Genomic DNA, 20039 nt, shown 5'->3' on the forward strand with positions numbered 1-20039 from the left:
ATGCAGCTCTGCAGTCTTTGCACAGCACAAAAAAATAAATAAAACAGAGTTCCTCCACGAGGAAGGCAGACAGGCCTCACACCCTGCAGCCACCGCCCCAACTGAAGAGGAACAAGTGTTTGAGGAGCATGAGACTCATTTAAGATATCTCTGCCTTCTGACAGGTGTCACCTTTGTCTTCCTGCAACACCACAGAGGCCCTTTTCAATTAAACCGGACTACTTGTTCTGCTCAGCAAGCCTTTGATATTGTCCACGGGAGCGTTATACTATAGCTTGATGTTAATTGTGGCTAATAAATCCACCTTTCTCCTCCACCATCCACACATCACACACACACACACACACACACACACACACACACACACACACACACACACACACACACACACACACACACACACACACACGCCTGATCTGTGCCGGGAACACCTTGGATCGCTGCCAGGGAGCAGAGATGCAGCAGTGTAATGAAAAAGCACAGTGGCACACACACTCACTGCTTATTATTTGTTTAATAAATATGCAATAGCTACAGCTCCTGGGGCAATAACAGATAAATATCCATCCTGCATGTTTCCACAACAGTCAGAATGAGTGAGTGGGCTATCAGTAATACTTTCCCTGAAACTTCTGCAGTAGTTATACTCTCCACTGACTGGATGTTCGCATTTGTTACGGGCTCTTGAGGGGAAGTTAGTATCTTTTTCTCTATTGTTTTGTGGGATAGCCTAATCCTGATTAGGCATGTCCACACGTAGCACTGGAGACAAGACACACACCCTCTCTCCCTGTCTGACTGCTCCACAAACAGCTCCGTTTTTATCGCCCAAGTCTTTAATCACCCACCAGGGCTCCGATCAAGGGTTTTACAAGGGTGATTATGGAAGTTGGTGAGCAAAAACTACTCCACATGATGACAGTGATACAGTATATCCCTGATCCTCTGGTATAGGACAACAAGGCTATGATTTTTTTTTTTTCTTTTCTAATCTCTGTTGGTAGAGGACACTGCAAAAAAAACTAAAACAAAAAACATATATGAACAAGTAAATAAGTCAAAGTGTGTTGCAGTCAGTTGATATTACTGTCCCTTTGTGTACGTCCACAAGTAGCATTATTGGACTGTCTGCTACCATTTAACAAGCTTACCTGATTCAAATGAACATCAAGTTTAAAGCCAAAAAAGGGTTGTGTGCTGTACTTGATACATAGATAATGAACAATTAGAAAATACCTAAGGAAGGCGTTAAATTAAGTGCAGATGTTAACGTTGTAGCATTGTTGCTCTTTTCCAATTGATGAATTTGTCAAACATGTGTGACACTTCCTGTAACAGACAAGGGTCCTATTCACAGGAGACTGGCATTACCCAGGGACTTCTAGTAATTCTTAATAATTGCGGAGGTCATTGGTGGTATCATTCCCATGCAAATCTGCCATCATTTTCAAGTAATTAGTTACCTACCATATTTAGCTTAACAGGTTGGGTAGGGCTGGGCAACATATTGATTTTATATTGATATCATGTTATGAGACTAAATATTGTCTTAGATTTTCAATAGCTTAACATCGTGTTACAAGAGTTAAATAAGTGTTGTCTTTTACTGGTTTTAAAGGCTGCATTGCAGTTGTACAGTGATGTACTTTTCTGAAGTTACCAGACTATTCTAGCTGCTCTATTACAGTAGTACAGTACAGATAATTTTGTTAAAAAATACTCCGGTAAAAGTAGAAATACTGATTTAACGTCTTTACTCAAGTAAAAGTAACAAGGTAGAGGCTTGAAAATTTACTCAAAGTATAAAAGTTAAAGTAGCCTAGCAAATTAAAAAGCTGGACCAGACGTTACTAGAGAGCACGCTGAGAAACCACAGTGGACATGGAGAAAAGGCTCTTTATACGCCATTGCCTACATTTTAAATAGCTGTCTGCCATTTAACATAATAATATATAGCTTATTTATTTTGACAGAGACTGGGACTCCAGGTTAATAAGATTCTGACCGAGTAGCAAGATATGAATTCAAGTGTGATTTTTGATGGTGCAAAAATAATAACTACACTGTAACAAAATTTCCTGTTAAATTACAGTAAACTACTGGCAGCTATAATTGCCAGCTTGATACTGTTATTCTACAGTAAACCTACTGTGATCTACAACAACAGCACATTACTGTAAACATATTACAGTACTAAACTGTATGGCAAAGAAACATTACAGTATTATACTGTCAGCTTTGGTTTTAATTTTACTGTTATTTTACAGTTCCTACAGTATTCTCCATTAACTTATTACTGTAAAATATGATCTTCACATTGTTATAAACTACTGATTTAAAAGTTTTACAATTAAAAACAAAACCCCTAAAATAATAATAATAATAATAATAATAATAATAATAATAAAACATAGATGTCACAGAAACGGCTCAGACAAGAGATGGTCTTATAACTTTAGGCATTTATTAAAGTTAAACATGTTCAGTGTCTACAAAATTCATAAAAACACAAATTTAATTCAGAATGTGAACTATGACAAGTGATGGCTAAAATTACATCATTTGACTTTGTATTTTTGTCCCCAGGTCAAAATAGGTCTGGTTTGACTGTTTCTTGCAATCTATGCAAAGCACAGAGTACAAATTATCCGCCAATTCACATTAATTTAATCTTTCTGCTCATTTGGTTTTCCTTCCTTCACCAAAAGACAACAGTTCACTGCATCAAATGCATATAAAAGCTAACTAAATTACATCAATTCCATTAACAATAAAAATTAAACTGGCTCTCAACAATGGTGGGTTCAACAATGACCCTGGACATCTGAGACAGATGGACTGACCTATGCTGGCTAAATAAAGTCCATCACATTGTTTAGTAGCGTGGTCACATGGTGATTCACCGTTGTTGCCTTTTTGTGGACCAGCTTCCCCGTCTTCCTTTTCCACCACCTCCCCGTGGCTGGTCTTTCTTCCCCTCTCAGGATAAATCCCAATGAGACGCCTAAAATGTAATAGAGAAAGTATATAAGATATTAGGTATGGTAAGTAAAGATCATTTGCATTTAATATGGAACCCTATAACATTAATTGAATAAAAAATTAAGATGTATTTTCTGATAATGACCCTTGTCTCATAATTATGAAAGAATGATCTCATTTGATTAATTATTTATGAGAAACAAAACAATCCTGATTCATGATTACAACAGATCAGCTGTTGTCATTATTACAGTATTTATTACACTTTGATTTGAGGGTGGCATTAGGAAACACTGTTACAATATATTTGGGAAAGGACACATTGCTCAATGATAGCACCACAGAGAGTGACATGGCCAGTCTGAACAGCCCCATTCCTTAATTAAGATGGGTGCCAAAAGGAAGCAGGGTACGCTTTAATGAGCAGGAGATAGGTACAACTACTTTAAAAGTTAATACACCAGCATGGCTTATAAAAAAATGACACTTCAATATTTCGGATCAGAGCTTGGAAGAGGGGTAACATACTCAAACAAAACTTACCTTTGAACAAACTCCAGTGTCCTTGCAGCTTCTTCTTGGTATAGTAGATTTAACACATAGCAAGTAGCAAGCCCTGTGATGGTGTGTGTGAGGTTTTATAGATGCCTTCACAAATGACCTGGCTTCCGATGCTGATCATCCAATGTTCCAATGTGACACCATCACCAGCAACTGATGCAGACAACAGAAATATGGGTATAAGGGCCTTTTATGAGGATTTGAAGTTCACAGAAAAAGCCACCACATTTAGATTGTTTTGTTTTTTTGGTTAACTGGTGTTTTTGGTCAATGAGTGTCCACAATTTGAGATAGAAAAGAACGATGAGACAACTACAAACATGACAGACAATGATACAACTTAAGTTTAGGAAACGGATACAGAAAGAGAAATCAGACAAATGGAGAAACATAGAGACAGACGGACTTTGTTCTCTACTCCACGACATGCTTTTATGACACTTACCCAGTAGAATCAGTTGTGGACTGTTGGGAGGGTCAGGCTCAACATCGGCTGCTGTGGCAGACATCTGTAGAACATGGACAACAGTATCCAAATTAAGAAAGGAATTGCATGTAAAGTCATTGTAGACACAATAAATATTGCTAAAGAAACCTTACACCAGCTGAGTCTGCATATGCCTGCATGTGCAAATGTATTCTTTCTGGTTTTACCACATATGTTGCAAGTTATCATGTTTTCACTACAGGCCTTCACAGCAAAATAATCTTTAAAATACTCTCTCAAGAAAAAATTAATCATTACAACAACAAATAATCAACTAACTTTTAGCTACTGCATGTTGCATTAGTGCATATTTGAAGCTACGTTTTAGCTTTTTGCATTAACCAGCATAACAAGCTAATCCCTATAAACTCCCATGCACCATTTCACTTGAAAAAGTAAAACAAATGGTAAAATAGAACCTTGTAACCCACCATAGTTAGATCTCACAACAAATCAGATATTAAAGCCAGTTTATGTTAATGTCAGTAATGCGCTTCAACAGAAAGCTCAACTTTTGTCCACATAGCTAGTTGCTAAATGAGAGTAGGCCTAACGTATGCTAGCGTGCGGCACATACTTTTGACTCAATCTTTTTGGTAAAAAACAGTCAATAAAATGGTAATCCAACACAAAATCACATTAGCATTATGATGACTTTTGCAAGATTATATTTACCTTGTTAAGAAAGCCACGGAGACAGGATGCATGAGGAAGGGCTGAGGTTGACGAGAGAGCAGTGAAGAAAGCAGCCGGTGAAACATGTGCTCCATCCAGTTTGATGCGGTCAGTTTAAGAGTCCGGATGAAAACAAATTCTTCAACTTCTTGTTATCCTGTCCTCAATCACAAATAAAAACACTGATGTGTAGGCCTATTTTTAATTTAATTTAATTTTTGATTTTGCTCAGATGAACTATAAATCGGACCGAGGATGAAGTCTGATTTAAAGTTAACTGAAAAATAAAATAAAATACTGTATTATACCGTAAGATTATAGGTAGCTTGCTGTAAAAAATAAATAAATACTGCTTTTAACCGTAAGATTTTACAGGAGCTTGCCGTTAATATTTTTTTCCTCAAAGACATCAGAATTTACAGTATTCAACTGTATTAATGGAAAACGGTACATTACTGTGCAAAATATCCAGTATTTTTACAGCAATTTGTTACAGTGTAACTCCAGTGAAATTATTTGAAATGTAGTGAGGACTAGATTAAGACTGGATTTAGAGCTGATTCTGGTTTCCAACTTTGGCCCAGATGTGTCTGTTAAGACAACCTCTCTCTGTTGATGCTTCATTACAATCAAGCATCAGTATAAACATGGGGGGGGCAGCTCTGCTATGGCTGTTTGTGTGGTAATAACAGAAAAAAATAACATTGTAAAGGCTACCATACACAATGCATAGGAATCATAAACGCTAGTAAATAATGACAATAAACCCACTATTAATTACATTATCCTAATTAGCACGTTCAACAATCAACATTATATTGCATCAACAGCCAGGTGTAACCTAGGTAACAGGTGAAGAACACAAACAAGCTAACTTTTAAATTTTCAAGAACTGTAGACCAATACAACAGGCTTAAATGAACTGACAACATAAGTTATATGACTTACAGTTCTCATAGATGCACACACACAATCACAACTGATTATCCTCCAGGCAGCGAGTCTCTCTTTTTTCTCACTTCTCCGTGTGCCGACTCACAAATTACACCTGATAGACAACCTTTTGTACAAAATTAAAGTAACGAGACAATTTTGTAAAAATGTAAGGAGTAGAAAGTACCAATAGTCATGTTAAAATGTAAAGCGTAAAAGTAAAAAGTTGCCAAAAAATCAATAGTAAAGTAAAAATATCAAAATCGTGTCACTCAGCTCCATGAACCTGTGTTGTGGAGTGAGAAGGCCTAATTGCCACACACCCCAGAGTTATCCTTCCTGTCCAGATCCAGTGCTTTAAATCACGATACGAACCTAACCCTGGGTTTGGTGTATTGTTACAGCCCCACCGCCGATTTATCAGCTGGGCTCTAGCGACAATGTGTCTCAGTTGTTAAAAAAAATAGCTTTTCATCTTGAGTCCATGATTAACTATCCATGAACAACTCAGCGGATGACATATAATACAAATTAATCAGAACGCTCGAGTTCACAGCAGACCGTGAACTCACCTCCGAGGTGGTGGAGGCTCATTTTTTCACTCTGCTCAGGCGTTCATGAGCAGCTGCGAAAGGCTGAACCTTCAAATGTCAATACTGTGTCTGAATTCAGTCTCACGCAGGAAATTCACATTCACAGGTCACATACTTATACACTGCAACACAGTTCCAAGCAACGTTATGGACCCCACCAGATAACTTTGTGTTGAAGAATCCCTGAATTGTATTCCCCCTCACAGTCCTCCACCTTCAATTGGACACCCTAAGGGTTTGTATTTTCCACTGACAGATGCTGCCTAAGGTTACTTTTTGCCCTTCGTCTTAGATGATCCTACACCACAGACCTACTCTTTGTCACAGTATGATTGAAGAAAATATGAGATCTCTCACACAATCGTCTTTCAGCTTGTGTTTTTTTTTCCCCCTCTCTCCTTTGGCCATCCACCCCTCTCAAATAACTATTTTTTGTTAAGCTCAAAAAGAACCTGAGACTTAGTGCCTGGAGCACCAACGCTTCTGGAGTCAGGCCAGAGAGAGTGTAAAAGAGGAGGGGACAGAAAGGCAAAGAGATGGAGATGGAGGGAGTGAGTCAGAGAGAGAATGAGTAAGACTAAGAAAAGTATGGTCCATTCTAGGGTTGCACGATATGAGGGCATCATCTAATTGTGATTATGTTGACTGACATTGCGATATGATTCACGATATTGAGGGAATGATCATTTTTGTATAATTCTTTTCATTGAAAAACATTAACATCTAAAAAATGATTTAATAGTGATTTCAAATGATTTATAGTGGGGTTTTTGCAAGGATCTGAACTAAAGGATTTTTTCTTTAGTCAGTAGGATACAATTTGTAGGCCGGGACATCTTTTCAGCACTACAATACTTGAATGGTTTGACACATATTTTGCCTTTAACAAAAATGGGGCCCCACTTGTGATATTGTGCACCCCCCTGCGATTTGGATATTGCAGTGCTCCATATTGCAGTTTTGATAAAAGTGCAATTAATTGTGCAGCCCTAGTCCATTCCCCATTAGAGGAGCAAATGGGATTGAACCAATATATTTTAATCTTTGTCCACCCTGGTTTTGCAGTGCCTACTACAGAAGTGTACAAAGACAGACAAAGACAAAACTAAAAAGACAGAGAAAATTGCTCCATCCATTTGTAAATGTATTGAATTTAACATACAACAACAACTACAGCAAATGTTTTGATGAAACTTTTGAATGACACTACAGACTTTTGTGTACTTTCGGTCTACTTACATTAAAAATGTCATTTAATGTTTGTGAAACTCTGAATGAGGCCTATATTTGAGTTTGGGGGGGGAGGAACACCTCTCTTTCTGGCACAAGATGAAATGAGGATTCAAGCAAACTGAATCTCAGGTAGTCTGAGCTAAAGAAAGAAACAGGGGTGGTATTTGAGAGGGGCAAGAACAACCTGTGAGAAGAAGAAGAGGAGGAGGAATGTTTGCAAGATCCCCAAATATTCTCCTCACTCACGCTGTGACGCAAAGCTGAATAAGGGTCAGTGATGTGACAACTTCTAAGAAAGAGGGCACTCAGAAACTCAAAGCAACCTCGGATGGTGTCTGGCAGAAAAAAAAGCCACAGGGTCCGTGTTTGAAGGTGGAGGAAAAGATGATACAAATCTGCAGTAAAAAAATAAATAACGGAGCTGGTTTATATTGGGGTTTGGCTCAAGTGGGGCAGAGGAGCATTAGCATATTACCAGATAGCATGCTTATGTTCTCGATTAAAGCCACTACGTGTGGAATTTGAACAATTTCTTAAAATGGTCCCCCTTCAGTAATAGTACACCAGTAGTACATTGCAGTATTGTGGTTACACACCGCCTTGCCTTTATTACATCACCTGAAAACACCAGGCTTCTAACGTATACATATCTGTACACACTGCTCGGTTATCACTCAACTCAGCCAGACATTTCTCCATTCTCAGCTCAAATGAACAACAGAATCTGCAGTGGACCTGAATGTTTCAATTAATCTAATATTCAGGTCAAGTCCTAAATGTAAGACACCACCGAGTTGCATTTGGAGCCAAACTGGGAATTTGTCAGCCTCTACCGCTTCAATGTTTTAAATGATGTGGTAAATCTCTTTCTCCAAATTTCCCTGACTTTGTGAAAGTGCAATACCAAATGACTGGAGCACCTCTTTAAAATAACAGACACCAGTTCTCAGTGGGATTCTCTAATTATTCTACAAACATGAACTTGTCATTACAAAGATGACATAACGTTTAAAAATAACACACACTGTGGCATCAAAAAGGAACGTTGCCTGAAAACAGCGTGTAGTTTTTTTATTTTTAGCATCTCACTTCCAGCAACTATGACCACTACGGTCAGATACATTGTGCCAAAATACTAATAAAGTCGCTGTCAACCGGCTTATCTGCTAATGTTAGCTACCGACTCTTACCTTGAAACCATCCAGCAAATAGACTGCACCGTAGGGAGGTTACCTGAAACCAGTTATTTGACGTCACTCATTTTACACACAGTTTAACAGCAAAACAAAAACGCTGATCTACGTTTTTCATGTTGGTTTTGAGTGATATGCACCCCCACTAACTTGGAAAACTGTTTTAAAATAGTAGATAACGTTAATACAGCGTGTCGGACAAATAGTGTCTCCTGCAGCAGGACACTGAATTTGATGAATTTACTGTTTATCAGACCCCAGATGAACAAGAAGCTAATGTTAGCAAACGCTGCGGTCCCTCTGCCTCGCCGCTGCAGGAGACGCTGTTTTGCTCCAACACACTGTATTAACGTTAGCTAGATAGTGGGTTAACGTTAGCCACTGTTTTAAAACCGTTTTCCAGGTAAGTGAGCGTGCATACCGCTCAAAACCAACATGAAAAACGTAGCTAGTAATGTTGACTTAGCATTTTGTTTTGTTAAACTGTGTGTAAAATGAGTGGTGACGTTAAATCACCGATTTCATGTGACCTCTCTACGGTACAGTCTATTTGCTGGATGGTTTCATGGTAACAGTTGAGAGCTAACATTAGCAGATAAGCCCGTTGACAGCGACGTTATTGTTCATATTTTGGCAAAGTGAGTGAAAGTGTGATGTGAGATGCTAAAAGGAAAAACTATATGCGTTTCTTTTTCTCTGCCGCTGAAAAAAAGAGAAGAAATTCTGATTCTCCACAAAATTAGCAATGAATAATTTTAATTAAGCCTGGGCAATTATTCCATCTATTTGATAGCCTCTCATTAAACAGCACTTAGGACAAAGCATTTCATCTGCACTGGAAGGATCTCTCTCTTCGCACACAACAGCTCTTTTTCATTCCAGTAAGTGATCCCAGCATGCAGTCATTCACTGACACAAGGCAGAGCCACTCTCACTGACAAACTACACCACAACCTTTTACCTCTGCATGTGATTATGCCTCTGGACATGCAACACATTCACTTAGCCTAATTAAAGAATGACAAAGATAGATTGTGCCATCTTACTCTTACATATATATTTTCCTTCTACAAATATTCTGAAATATGTTGCAGTGTAAAAATAGCTGTCTTTCCTTTGTCCGCTTTTTTCCAGACTTGTGGTGTCAGCTAATCCTCCTCACTGTTCCAGACACTGTCAGCACAAGTAGGAACCAAGAGACATTTCTGTCTCCTCCAAAAGCTGGATTACAGTAACAAGAAGATTACCCTTCTAAAAACTGTGACAAGCACAAAAAACAAAGCTATCACAATGCCTCTCAATGTGTGGTGATTAAATAGTATTCTCCACTCATATTAATACAGTCTTGCGGTTTACATGCCCAAATAACAAAAGAATCCCTGTAATGCAAATTGAGTATAACACTCAGTCTTTCTTTTTCCTTTTTTTTTTTATTTGCGTCGCTGAAATCTCTGAACAATTTCCCTATCTGCTTAGAATGAGGATGGGGATCGAACTAACAGGATGGTGCTGTAATGATGCGATGGAGGACTGGGTGCACAGAGGTAGCTAGTCTGTCTAACAAACCCTAGGCTGAAGCTCTCTGAGGTGGTGAGAGTGATCGGCTGCTGCGTTCTTCCTCCAGCCACTCATAAATCAAATAATTACATTGTGGTTCTTCGGGAAGAGAAAAGTTTTTGCCACTAACCGCCACTCATTAACCCACATCCAAAATGTGTAAATGACTAACGGGGGGGGGGGGGGGGGGGTTGGTTAGTTACTTATTGCGGGGGCCTACTCGGATGCAGTACAGATTTGCCGAAAGCTCGGTTTTCCTGCATAACACCAGATTGCGCTCACCCTGTGCAGTAAGTGATAATTCTGGTGTAAATATTTTATGATGTACATCAATTAACCTTGAACTGTCTGCGCACTGCAGACAAACGCTCCCTGGTGAGTGTGTCAGAGGAAGCCCCGTCAAGTCCAGCATACACTGTCCCGCTGTGATTGACAGTATTTTAAGAGCTGCTTTTGAAGGAAGGGATCCTACTCTTCTTTCGACAGAAAATCCAAACGTCGCTCATCTTACAAATGCCTGCGGCCTGTAATCCAGTCTGCAGAGGCTTTTACCAAAGCATTGAAAGTGATTGGGAGTCAGGGAAAAGGGTGTGTCATAGAATATTGATGATTTGTGTTCAGTGGCAGTGTTTGTTTGCCATCTTTTGTTATGTCTTTGTTCTTTGAGCCTGTCTTACTAAGTAAGAGCTCATACTTCTGTAAATTGAAATGACTTGATATTAAAATGAGATCTGGCTGTAACGTCCTGAAGCCAACCGAGTTGAGGTATTTAATCTTTTATCCTTCTTATTTGAAAGACATTCCAAAAGGAAAGCCAGAGGGTATGAAGCGCATGAAGTGGTCGGTTGTAGGTCTTACTCCTCAATTTCAAAGATAAATATCATGCTGGGACAAAGCCCCCCCATCTCTGCCTTGCCATCACACAAATGTCAGAAATGACAGAAGGAGTACTTTGGTCCTGTACGGCATGACACAAGGACAGGACAGGTGGGTGTCTCTGATCACATCACACTGCTGATTACTGGGGAAGGCAGATGGATAAGAGCAAAGCCAAGGGTCCAATTGATCACACAGATGCATTATAGATGGTAAGAGCAAGCGGGGAAAGTAATGTGCCTTAACCTGAGGTTACATACAGGCAGCACAGCCTTGTTTGTCACAACCGCTGCCCGAGGGCTGCACCTCTTACTGCATGCATTACCTTAAAGTGATGGTTCAGAGTAATTTCTCCCTAGGGTCCTTTGCACCACAACCTCAAGCCAAACAACCAGAAGCTTTTTTTCACCTCACAAAAAGTTTGCTTTTAAGCCATTTTAGCGTCTGATTTGGTTTTATTTACTTGAAAGAAATGTAGTTGCAATCATATTTTAGTTATTTTAACTATTGTGTAATTGCACAATCCAGTTTTAGGCATTTCAGTACCCGCAGCCGGACAGTGTAGCGCACAAAGACTAGAAAAGATGTAAAGATAAAAATATCTGCTCTATCTGAAAGTGAGTTCCTAGTGCCCTGAGTTAAATATGAACAATGACTCCCAACATGTCTTGTGATCTATAAAGCAGAAACCAAAAACAAACAACTAAAACGTTTGATTAATGTAATCACAAAAACGTCTGTGGCTGTAGTTTCAGTGAGTCAGCAGAGGTCTGGAGAGAGGAGCGCTATATTCTTGGCCAGAAACAACGAACAGAAGAGCAGCTGAAGGGTGATATTTCTTAAATCCTTGAACCCTTTCCAATAACACTGAATTCATGTAACCTTTTCTAGTGTGGGAACAGTTTGCCCAACCTTCACACGGTTTAAGCACAAAATCATTAAAATAGGCCATGCCGGCAAACATACTGGACACACCAGAATGGGAGCCGAATGTTATAGCACCTTATGGAGTGTGAAAGGTTAGCAGAGGAAGGAGCGAAAAAGAGGGAACACTCAATCCAGAAAACAAGGAGTGAGAAACATTTACTGTTGCACTCGTATCGCACTTCTATTTCTGCCTTTCACAGACAAGTCAGCCAGACAGGATAGTTTGTAGTTCCGACTTTGATTACAAATACTTCATACATATTTTAACGATTTATTAAATGAATATGATATATGATATTTCTTTTATTTGTAGGAGTATCACGTCCCACAAACTCTTCACCAGCCTCTTGTAATGGGAAGGGACTCCAGCTGCACGTCTGTGGTCTTGCATTCTGTTTTGCTTGTGGTGAAATCAGGGAGCAGGTCCAGATGGCGGCTCCATTAGTCAGAGCAGCGGTGCCACCCTGGCAATATAAATACCCATGTCACATGCCCAATAATTGATATGGATGATTACAAGCCCTCTCTCACGCATTGTCCCCCAGGAAGAAGAACAAGGAGTACTCTTCCAATTGTCAGTGAAAGATTCAAACTGGCTGCAGGTCAGTTTTAAAGTATTCCCCTGTGGCTTCCTGAGTTGTAACATAGCCCCATCAGCCCTGGAAACTGGGGTTAATGACAGTGTGCTGGTCTGGACAGCTCGCAGCACTATCATCTCTTTCTCTAACAGATGGACAAGTAGTTCAGTGCCAAGACTACGAACCTGAGCACCAACCCAGGGTTTATCAAAGATTTTTGATTTGACTAGAAACATCATTAATGTTTGTGTTATATATTGTTTATTAGAATGCAGAACTAAGTCATCGAAACGTGTGAGGGACATAACTGAACATAAATGAAGCAAAACCTTTGGCATTTTGTATTGCTGAGCTGGAACCGAGTGACTGAATATGTATATTATTGGTTAATACTTCCCCATCATGAGGCTGCTTGCACGGGCGTAATAATCAACTTAAGAGGCACGCTGCAACCCAGTCAGGACTGATGACTCATGCAACTCTAAACACATGGGCCTTTGTAAAGTTCAGTTTCATTTTGTTCTAAGGACGGATTGCAGCTCTCTATTCCCATTTCCCAGGGTAACAAAACAGATTCTGAGACACTGTCATGGCATTTAACATATCTAATCTTAGTCAAAACTTGGATTAATTCTAGATGTGACCCTTGTAACCAAAAAGCCAACCTGGCACATATGATCATGTCTGGCTCTAATTTAAGGTCAAAATGAATAAATGAAAATTCTTTAATTTGTTTTGAAATGAAATATAAACTATATTATAATACTGGCGTTATTTTTTTAAGAACAGATAAGATAAGATTTGCCACATTTGTAAAAAACAGTGTCTATGCGTCGTCAAGCGGGGCAGAGGTTGAACAACATCTGAGGGCCAGTGTGCTAGCAGGTGGTCTATGACTCTCCGTCCGGATGTTTAGGTCCGCACTAGAAGGCAATCGCTGCGTTCCCACCGGCCCACATGAACAGCAACCAGGGTTCGAGTCAAGCAAACTAAACTAGGCAAGTGTTAAATGTCCTTAGCACTGGGATTTGGGAACCCTATTTGAAACCATAGCATTCACCTTTCCCATTTTTCACGGTGGCATTAAACTGTCTGAGAACCTAGTGTAGTTCCATTTTGGTGATGTTTCAAAGGCAGAGCTCCCTCCACTTTGATCAGTTGACTAGCATTCAGGATTTCACAGGACCCTTCCCACATTCTCTTTCCTGTGTTTGAGAGGCTCCCTTCAGGACACAGACTTGGTTGCCCAGTGTGCAGGACACAGAGGAGAACGGTCCCCAGGGCTGTCCAGATTCATAACTCCCAACCTCCTTGATCCAGCATCCATGATTCCCCAAAATTAAGAACTGCACTACAGCACCATGTTATGGCTTTAGGGTTTGGGCGATGTCCCCTAAATTGGCAGTTGACGATTGTGGAGGAAAAAGTTTATTTTGCATTTTTTCTTGACAACAGCTAAGTGGGTCACTTGTATAACTTGTTGATTCACTGTTGTATAACTATTATTATTGTTTTGTGTTTCATTTTTTCAATTGTATAAATGTTTTGTGTTTCATTTATCATTGTTTTACTTAGCATAAGCCTTATTTAACCTGTTTTGATCACATATCATACTCATGCTTTGACTACGGCTTTCCATCGAGCTCGTGTTTTGAGAGACGGCGCTCCTGTTTTTAACACATGGTTTCGAGGCAGGTGCGCCGGACTCACGGGATTGGCAGGGAGCGAAGACGGGCCACCCTCGCTCCCACACTATCCCTTGTTTGTTAAGAGAATAAAAAGACGGAGAATCTCTCGGTCCAACAGAGTCAGCTGCGAGTCACGTACGGGACGTCCAGCCACGTTGATGCTGCTCTGTCCGGACTGACGGCTCTCCAGTCCTGTGTCAAGGTAAGAGCTTTGGAGTAGAGTTTACTCTGCATCACGTACTGAGTGCATGTCTGTTGTATGCTGTTTGCTTTGCTGTTTTCTGTGGGAAATAAAGTGACACATTTATTATGGCAGAAAACAGTCTGTGTGATTATTGACAGTGTGAGTCTGATACTCATAGCTGTGCTGTATCCTGTTGGAAGTTAAGAGATATTCATTTTAGCAGAAAGCGGCGTTTGAGTGTGTTGACAGTGTGAGCCTGTCAAACACATCTGTACTGTATTTTGTGACAGGGTAAAGGGACAATTTATCCTGGCAGGGAAAAAGTGTTTTTTGTGGTTATTTGCTTGTAGTCGACCACTCCGCGATCCTGTCTAAAGATTTTCACAAAACAACGATGTTTACAGTAAAACATCGCAGTGGATGATGATATCGTAAAGCCTGACGCAAGTGTCTTTGCTAGTTTAAGACTGACACAGTTGTCAATTTCCCGTCCAGCGATCACAACTAGGATTAGCGTGTGTCTGACAGGGTGGGGTGGTGGCTCTCCATCGTGATGACATCGATGACATTGTCCATCAGCACAACCCTACTTTAATAACTTTATTAGTGATCAGTGCTTTAGAACGCACAGTGTTATGCAATGCGTCACTGTTATTTATTTATTATTTGTATCTTGTCTGTGAACTGTCCATTCATGTGCTACTCTTCATCAGAATCAGAATAAAAAAAACTTTATTGATCCCCGAAGGGAAACTCTGTGTTGCAGTTGAACAAATATTATAAATATCAGAGTAGAAATACAAATAAAGAAATATAAGGAGTGTGGCTATGTACGATATTTACATAAAGGAATGTTATTATACATTATTTACATAATTAACATAATTAAGGAATTGCAATGGTGAAAAGTAAAATAATAATTGTAGTAGTTGAGAATTGCACACATCAGGCCAGTGTTATTGCACAAAACAGATAATACAGATAACAATGTCCAGTTTCAACCTCTTTAAGTGTCTGCGTGTCAGACATTTAGAGGGAGGAGTTATAAAGTTTGATGGCCACAGGCAGGAATGACTTCCTGTGGCGCTCTGTGGTGCATTTTGGGAGAATGAGTCTATCACTGAAAGTGCTCCTGTGATTGAGCAACAAGCCATGGAGTGGGTGCGAGACATTGTCCAAGATGGCATGTAGTTTGGACAGCGTCCTCCTCTCTGACACACCCGACAGAGAGTCCAGATCCACCCCAACAACGTCACTGGCCTTGCGAATCAGTTTGTTGAGTCTGTTGGCGTCCGCTACCCTCAGCCTGCTGCCCCAGCATGCAACAGCAAAGAGGATAGCACTGGCCACCACAGACTCATAAAACATCCTCAGCATCGTCCTGCAGATGTTGAAGGACCTCAGCCTCCTCAGAAAGTGGAGACGGCTTTGGCCCTTCCTGTAGAGGGCTTGAGTGTTCTTGGCCCAGTCCAGTTTATTGTTTAAGTGCACTCCCAGGTATTTGTAGTCCTCCACAATGTCCACACTGACCCCCTGGATGGAAACAGGGCTCACTGCTGCCTTGGCTCTCCTTAGATCCACCACCAGCTCCTTGGTCTTTGTCACGTTGAGCTCTAGGTGGTTCTGCTCACTCCATGTGACAAACTCCCCCACCACAGCTCTGTACTCAGCCTCGTCACACTCGCTGATACATCCAACCACAGCAGAGTCATCAGAAAACTTCTGAAGATGGCAGGACTCTGTGTGGTAGTTGAAGTCTGTGATGTAGATGGTGAAGAGGAAGGGAGAGAGGACAGTCCCCTGAGGGGCCCCGGTGTTGCTGACCACGCTGTCTGACACACAGTGTTGCAGGCGCACATACTGTGGTCTGCCAGTCAGGTAGTCAACAATCCAGGACACGAGGGGGGGATCCACCTGCATCGCTGCAAGCTTCTCACCCAGCAGGGCCGGCCGGATGGTGTTGAAAGCACTGGAGAAGTCAAAAAACATGACCCTTACCGTGCTCGCCGGCCTGTCCAGGTGGGCGTAGATGCGGTTGAGCAGGAAGATGATGGCGTCCTCAACTCCCAACCGGGGCTGGTAGGCAAACTGGAGGGGGTCCAGGAGAGGGCTCACCATGGGCCGCAGCTGTTCCAGAACCAGTCTCTCCAGGGTCTTCATAATGTGGGAGGTCAGTGCCACAGGTCTGTAGTCCTTGGCGTCACTGGGACGTGGCGTCTTTGGCACAGGAACGAGGCAAGATGTCTTCCACAGCCCGGGGACCCTTTGGAGACTAAGGCTCAGGTAGACTCCACATAGCATAGCATGCCTTTTAATTGCCCCCCAGGGCCAAATAAAGTTATTTGAACTGAAAACAGAATCCATGAAAGTTCTTTTCAAGGTTTTTTCAAATGGAAACACCCACTCAGCCTTAGCAAAAACTAGTTACGTGGGTTACCACAGGAAGCTAATCTATATGAATAATCTACAATGAATAACATGAACGCTACTAGCTGAGTCAACGTTAGCTGCACGGAAGCTAAGCAATGTAATGTTACTGCTGCTAACGCCACGTTAGCAAGCGGGGACCAAACCTGGCGTCAGTACATTGCTTAGCTTCCTGTCTGCTTCTCCAAACATGCCACCCGCCATCCAAGATACTGAAGTGAAGCAACATCACCATACAGAAAACTACGTCAAGTAGATAAAGGTTTTTACAAAAGGCTTGGAACAACAGCATTTTGACGATGAAACAAACTTACTTCCACCAAAATGTCATGGTTTGGATTTGAATACATAGTGAACATTACTTGGGGGGGGGGGGCAGAGAACAGACAACATAGTGTGTTCAACGGTCCTGGCTTAGTTTCTTGACTTTTCCAGCTCTTCAATTTCTCTCTCAGTAATTTCAGCCTCAGTGGTTCCTCTAGAATGTTTTTCAGCAGTGTCCACAACGCTATTTTCCAATAAACTGTAGCTGTCATATTTCACGAGACCCGCGTAACTGCGGATTTCATGTTGCGGCTTTCATGGCCGTTTGTCACTTTGCCTAAGATTGAGTGACAAGTACTACTCCTTGGTTAGCTAGTTAGTTGTTTGATAGTTATTTACTTGGTTGCCATGACTTTGCGAGTGATGACGTCCTGTCACTGTTCCAGTTGCTCGGGGAGAGAGCGCGGATGACATGTCACTTGAGTTCAGAAGAGCAATCGGCTCTGCAGAGTCGTGTAATTACGACTTCATGACTTTTCATAAAAAGCGGCGGTGTCATGGCGGAAACCCTGTTGTGCGTCTGCCCTATACCATGGCGGCAGAAATGTTACCGTGGCGGGCCGCCATCAACATGGAGGAAACACTGAGCCTGTCTGCTTTCTTTTTGATCTTCTTCCTCAGTCTTTTTCCACAACTTGCTAAAAAAATCTGACATTTTGAATTTGTTTGGCATAGTAAAACTGATGTAATGCAGTCACACTTATGTGTTTACAGAGTGTTTTAAAAACTGATTGCAATGCAGCTCAGCTAATCATAATCAAGGACCAGAACTATCTGTTTCACCATTTCTGAATGTAACTTCAATATTTAAAACAAAAAAAATGCCAGATAATCTGTTGTCCATAGCAACTACAGTTGTTTCCACAACACAGAGGCCAGTACGGTAACATAAAAGCCTGGACCGTGTCCTTTTATTCCGGCGGCATGAAGATTGCTCATCAGACTCTGGAACCAGCCTGCCGCAATTATGCAGGCTTCCTGACAGTATTCAACACATTTCAAATTCAAATCAATGCTCGATACTTAGTTGTGCCAAATACGTTGATGAAATGCTCGGCCAAGATAATTCTGCTTACAGTGACTGATGCTTGCCAGCTTTAACCCATCTCTTTCATTGAACATGTACTGCATGTGTTTATGCAAAGGTTTTGAACCTTCAGTCACGTCTGTTTCTGCTTCACCGTTGGTCATATGCTCCCTTATCAAAAGTTCTTGCTATATCGCGTGTATATGATTGACAAATTAACAAACACAACACACCAGACAATTACGGTTATTTTACTTTGTGCCTTTGGTTGATTCTTCGTGTACTATTTATCTTTTTGTTAGGTTGCAATTAATAATAATTGACAGCAAAATTAATCGAACAGCTGCAGATTATTATTATTATTATTATTTACTTTATTTGTCTCCAGGGCACACTATAGCAACATGTTGTAAATAGGATCACAAATTGAGCATAAAATAAAAACGCCCAGGCCATTTTCAAATATGTAAGGAAAAATCTATCAAAAAAGACATTTTCATGCTTTATGTTGGGCACAACCTCTCTGTAGATGTTTTTAATCTTGGGTCAAATGGTTGTTATATGAAGCATGAAAATAGGCTGTTTATTCAAGCTAAATGACTTGCATTTCCATTTTAAGTTCTTATCATTTGGCATGTTTTTCGGCCCTCTGAACAGCTAAAATCCAGCAATCCTGCATATTGCTGATATATTGAGGACAGGAGGCTATTAATCCAACAGAACCTGTCGAGATAAAAGCAAAGCTCTGGTGGAATGTGCAGTACATTTCTAAAACTACAGATTTAATGTTATGGCAATAATGACTCCCCATAAATCTCCATATTACTTTGAAAGTCGGTTTATATAGTTCTATAAACTTTTGCAGTCAATATGCTCAAAGCTTTGCTTCACACTTATAACTAGGACAATGAAATGCATTTATATCAATAACTATTGGACACTAAGATAACACTGTCTAAGATAACAAGGTCTCTAAAGGTCAGATCCATGATGAGAAATATGATCTATTAACATTAAGTCTTGGTATAGCTTTGATAGTAATCCCTTCCTGCAGTATTCATTTACAAAAAAAAGGCCAATTTTATTATTTAGATTAATGACAACCCATCTTCCATTACCCTTAAAAAGGTCCCATAGAAGGAAAATTTCACTTTGAGGTATTTTTAACAGTTCCCCCAGTGGCTAAAAATGGTGATAGCCAAGCCCTGGGTGTCCTGCTCTGCCTTTAAGAAAATGAAAGCTTAGATGGGCCAATCTGGAATCTTGCTCCTTATGATGTCATAAGGGGTAAGGCTACCTCCCCTTTCTCTTCTTTGCCCTCCCAGAGAATTGGGCCCACCCACGAGACAGAGACATCATGGTTTTCATACGAGCAAAGCGGCAGTTGGTCAAGGCCACACCCCCAGCCTCCACATTGCCCCCCCCCCCCTGTGATTGTTTGTTCAAAACAACAATGGCAGATATTATAAAACCAATGGTTTATTAAATCACCTGCCAGGTATTTTTTATTTTGTTTTTAAAGGCCTGCCCTTTTCCCAAACAGTTTCCTATGACAGCTTCTAAGATTTTTCTGAGTAACAATCTGGTGTATTAGGTTATTACATTCCATCAGTCTCTGAAAAAATAAGCCAACAAAATATGTACTCAATGTGATGAAATGTAGCAAAGTACAATTTTTAAGTCAAAATATTTTGAAGTAAAATGACTGACCCCCTACATATAATAAAACTACCATTTTAGAAATAACTACATTACCAACTCAATTATTTCCCCATTTACTCTGTGCTATACATT

The 20039-nt window shown here is 40.5% G+C and overlaps 1 protein-coding gene and 1 long non-coding RNA gene across 2 annotated transcripts in view; both read right to left on the bottom strand.

Annotated features, from left to right (window-relative positions):
• Window positions 1–20039, bottom strand: part of robo1 (roundabout, axon guidance receptor, homolog 1 (Drosophila)) — a 385111-nt gene that overhangs the window by 354816 nt on the left and 10256 nt on the right. The gene's annotated exons all lie outside the window — the stretch shown is intronic.
• Window positions 1120–11478, bottom strand: LOC116671671 (uncharacterized). The gene is made up of 3 exons (XR_004327324.1): window positions 11416–11478; window positions 8061–8063; window positions 1120–1131 (listed from the first exon to the last, which is right to left on the bottom strand). It is a non-coding gene; the product is annotated as an uncharacterized LOC116671671 (long non-coding RNA).

The sequence above is a fragment of the Etheostoma spectabile genome, chromosome 3 (genome assembly GCF_008692095.1).
Source record: "Etheostoma spectabile isolate EspeVRDwgs_2016 chromosome 3, UIUC_Espe_1.0, whole genome shotgun sequence".
In the NCBI taxonomy this organism is placed as follows: Eukaryota; Metazoa; Chordata; class Actinopteri; order Perciformes; family Percidae; genus Etheostoma; species Etheostoma spectabile.